A 5084-nucleotide genomic window follows, 5' to 3' on the forward strand; every position below is an offset into this window, starting at 1 on the left:
TTCTTTTCAAATCGTTTAATGCCTTTCATCGGTGATATTCGGAGAAACACCTTGTCCCCGATTTGAAAATCAATATCCCGATGCTTTGGATCAGCATAACATTTCTGTCTACTCTAAGCCGCGAGCATTCACGCTCTAATCTTGTCAACCGCCTCACTTGTTCTCTGAACAGCCTCGGGACCTAAGAACTTTCTTTCACCCACTTCATCCCAGTGAATGGGCGATCTACACTTTCTTCCATATAAAAGCTCATAAGGGGCCATCCCGATTGTTGCCTGATAACTGTTATTATAAGAGAACTCGATCAGAGGAAGGTACTTTATGTTAGAAATATTTTACCAGGATCTAGATTTACTACCAAGTATGTTTGATTAACATCCTAATATGAATTCTAAAACAATGAAATAAACACATAAGAGTTTAAGAAAACCTTACATTGGGTGCAGCGGAATATAATGACTCCTTCCATTCAGATCTCTAGCCCTTGATTCCTTTCTGTAGCAGAGCATAATCAAGATCTGAATATGGATCTCTTTCTCTCCTTCTTGTTGGTGCTCATTTTCCACAGTCTTACATACTATGATTGAGGTACCACTTGATGTGTGTGGGCACTACTCATCACTCAAAGGAATTTCAAAAAATAGAGAAGAAAGAGAGGGGAAGTGGCGGCTTCAAAGTATTTGAGTGAAAGAAAATAATACAGTAATGTGTGTGTCAAACCTGAAGCCTTTTCCTTCTATTTATAGAATACCACATAGGGTTAAGGTTGAATTACTTGGCATTTAAAAATGAAAAATAAAATGAGAAATAGGATGCAAAGTGGCCGGCCGTGGAATAAGGAAACAAGCCTCTCACTTTTGCAACTTTCCTATTTTATCATTCCTAGTTTCCCATTCTCCAAAATTGCCAATTTTCTCATTCAACCACATAAATGTCAAATCTAATTATTTAATAACTATAATTAATTATTAAATAATATATTGTCATTTATTTTATTTATTAATAAAAACTAATCAAAGTTTTCCAATTAATAAATATACCCTTTAAACTCTCTATTTACTGTTTTACCCTTGCTTAGTGAAAATTCATAAAGTAGACATAGTCTAACTTTTAGAATTATAATTGATTAATCAAAATCAATTAACTGAGTCTTACAAGCAGTATGGTCTCAACTAGTATGGAGACCATGGGTCTATATAACCGAGCTTCCAATAAGTCAAACCGAATTTACCAAGTAAATTCCCTAACTTATTAATTCCTTATTGAATCCACTCTTAGAACTTGGAATTGCACTCTCAGACATATAGAACGCTCTATATGTTCCATGATATAGACACGTCATTAGTTATCCATTGTTATAATCCTAATGTGATCAATGACCCTCTAATAGATGATCTACATTGAAAAGGCACTAAGTTACCGTAACACCTTCAATGTATTTTATCCTTAAAACACTTAACTCTGTATAAATGATATTTCAGCAAAGTGAAATGAGATCTCCACCATTTATCTCTGTTTAGCCAAGCTCGAAGGATATCATCGTTTCACTTCTAAACTCCTATAGAAGTTATAGATTCCATATTTATGGTAGTGCTCCCACTCAATTATACTATCATGTTCCCAAAATGTACGTATCACCCTGACCCAAAATTAGGCTTAACTAACAAATCAAAGAACATGTATAGTACTCTTGAGATCGAACCTAACCATATCAGGATTAAGATCATTTGATCTAGGATCAACAGGTGATATTGAATTGAATAGATATTACGGTAAGTTTTAATATATCTAATCAAAGTTCAATATCGGTCCCTTTCGATGTATACTCCATACATCCGTTACTGGTAAACTTTGCCAATGTCCTGGAAAGGACATAACACTTTTCCAAGGTGTAAGAATACCTATCGCTGATTATACCATGTCAGTCTAAATCCAGTGTTCTGACAAATCAGGGAATAAACTTTCGAACATATAATTAAGATTATATTCCACTGTGCTAACAACACTATAATCTTTAACAAATTCATATGTTCTGGACTTAAATAGAATTCATACATTATATATATATAATCATGAAATAAATCATGTGAACCATGCAACAAAAAATGTTATTTCCGATCTTTATTAATAAGTAAATCTGATTATATTGAAATGAGTTTTATTTAGGGCACAAAACCCAACACTTTACCCATGATCCTTCAAAGTCAAGCACACATGCCCGTAGCATGCCTTCTAATATTTGTATAGTCCTCTTGGATTGCCCATCCGTCTGAGGATGAAATGTTGTGCTGAACTTTAACTGAGTACCCATAGCTCGATGGAGACTTTCCCAGAATCTCAATGTAAACTTCGGATCTCTATCCGAAACAATGGACTTTGGGACACCATGAAGACGTACAATTTCTCTGACATATAACTCAGCATACTGGTCAATGGAGAAATTCGTCCGAACACTTAAAAAGTGCGCTGAATTTGTAAACCTGTCCACTATGACCCACACAGAGTCAAACTGTCCCGTGGTTCTAGGTAAACCCACCACGAAGTCCATAGCAATGTCTTCCCATTTCCACTTTGGTATGTTCAGTGGCTGCAGCAATCCTGCAGGCCTCTGATGCTTAGCCTTTACTTGCTGACAGATAAGACACTTAGTAACATACACAGCAATGTCATTCTTCATGCCTGGCCACCAAAACATGGCTTTCAGGTCTTGATACATCTTCGTTGACCCTGGATGAACTGAATAAGGAGTCGTATGAGACTCATCCATGATATCCCTTTTAATACCATCATTTATAGGCACACAAACACGATCTCCAAATCGTAACATCCCCGTTACATCCATTGAGAAATCACTAGCCTTCCCAGCCGAAACCCTAGCTCGGGTTTTTACCAACTCTGGATCTTGCGTTTGTGCTCTTTGATTCGCTCTAAAAGAGTAGATTGTAGGGTAATATTAGCCAATTGCCCCACAACTAACTCAATATTAGCTTGGGTCATCTCATTTGCTAGCTGCTGAGAGATTTGTTTCACAGTGTTCTACTGACTTTGACCCTTTCTTCTCAAGGCATCAGCAACCACGTTGGCTTTACCAGTGTAATAAAGGATTTCACAATCATAATCCTTCACCAACTCTAGCCAGCGTCTCTGTCTCATATTCAAGTCCCTCTGGGTAAAGAAGTATTTTAGAATCTTGTGATCAGTGTATATCTCACATTTCTCGCCATATAAGTAATGCCGCCAAATCTTTAGCGCAAATACCACTGCTGGGAGTTCTAAATCGTGAGTAGGGTACCTCTGCTCGTACTCCTTTAACTGCCGAGAAGCATAGGCTATTACCTTTCTAGCTTGCATAAGCACACAGCTGAGACCCTCTCTCGAGGCATCACAATAAACCACAAATTTTTCCTTATCTGAAGGAAGAGTTAGTACTGGAGCGGTAATCAAGCGCTGCTTTAACTCCAGGAAACTTTTCTCACACGGATCAGTCCAAACAAACTTCAAGTTCTTTCGGGTCAGCTCCGTTAAGGGTACGACAATCTTTGAAAAACCCTCAACAAACCGACGATAATACCCAGCTAATCCCAGAAAGCTTCTAACCTCAGTAGCTAATTTTGGTGTTGGCCAATCCCGAACAGCTTCAATTTTAGCCGGATCCACCATGATCCCATCTTTATCCACTATGTGCCCCAGAAATGAGACACGAGATAACCAGAATTCACACTTCTTGAATTTAGCGTAAAGCTTATGATCTCGTAACAGTTGCAAAACCGCTCTGAGATGCAACTCGTGCTCTTCTTCTGACTCAGAGTACACCAAAATATCATCGATAAACACAATCACACATTTATCTAGGTAATCTTTGAACACCCGATTCATAAGATCCATGAATGTCGCCGGGGCATTGGTGAGTCCAAAAGACATCACAAGGAATTCATAATGTCCATACCGAGTACAGAATGCAGTTTTCGGGATATCTTCCTCTCGAATTCTCAGCTGATGATAGCCTGAGCGAAGATCGATCTTGGAAAAGACCGTCTTCCCCTTCAGTTGATCAAACAGAGTCTCGTCTTTCTTTTTCAAAAATAACACCGGAGCACCCCAAGGTGAGTAGCTCGGTCTAATGAATCCAAGATTCAATAACTCTTGTAATTGTATCTTCAATTCTTTCAATTCCGCTGGAGCCATTCGATATGGTGCTTTAGATACTGCATCCTCTCCTGGAACCAATTCAATAATAAATTCAATCTCCCGGGTAGCAGGAAATCCCGGTAAATCTTCTGGAAAGACATCAAGGAACTCGCATACCAATCTTGTATTCTCAGGCCCTGATGTCATAGGTTGGCTGGTATCCACTACAGTGACTATGAATCCAAGACAACCTCTCCTCATCAGGTCCTTAGCTTTCAACAATGTTATTCGTGGTATGTGTGCCCCCTGAACCTTACCCACGAACACTACTGGGTTAGCACTATCGGGCTCAAACACCACCATCTTCTGCTTGCAGTCGATCGTTGCCCCATACATAGACAGAAAATCCATTTCCAGGATTATGTCAAAATTAGACAGTTGCAACTCAATTAGATTGGCGGTCAATTCACATCCGTCAATCCAGAAGGACAAAGACCGAATCCACCTAGTGGATACAATAAGGTCTCCCGAGGGTAACAGGGTACCAAACCCCAAAGCATATATATCACATCGAGCCTTTCCATCCAGACATTATGAATACTGCATTCCCTTAGGGATTCAAGAACCCTCACGTCTTTGTTGGAAGTTATTTTACCAGGAACTTAGATCTACTCACAAGTATGTTTATTTAACAACCTAATATGAACTTCTAAAAGGATGGAAAATTAAACACATAAAAGTATCAGAAATCTTACATTGGGTGCAGCGGAATATATGTCTCCTCCCACTCAGATCTCTAACCCTTGATTCCTTTCTGTAGCAGAGTATAATCAAGATCTGAGCCCGATAGTCCTTCTTTGTTGTTTCTGAATTCTACAAATCCTTCCTCACTATGATTGAGGTATTACTTGATGTGTATGGGCACTACTCTAACACTTATAGATTTCGAAACAGTG

This window comes from Cannabis sativa, chromosome 8, assembly GCF_029168945.1.
Source record: "Cannabis sativa cultivar Pink pepper isolate KNU-18-1 chromosome 8, ASM2916894v1, whole genome shotgun sequence".
NCBI lineage: Eukaryota > Viridiplantae > Streptophyta > Magnoliopsida > Rosales > Cannabaceae > Cannabis > Cannabis sativa.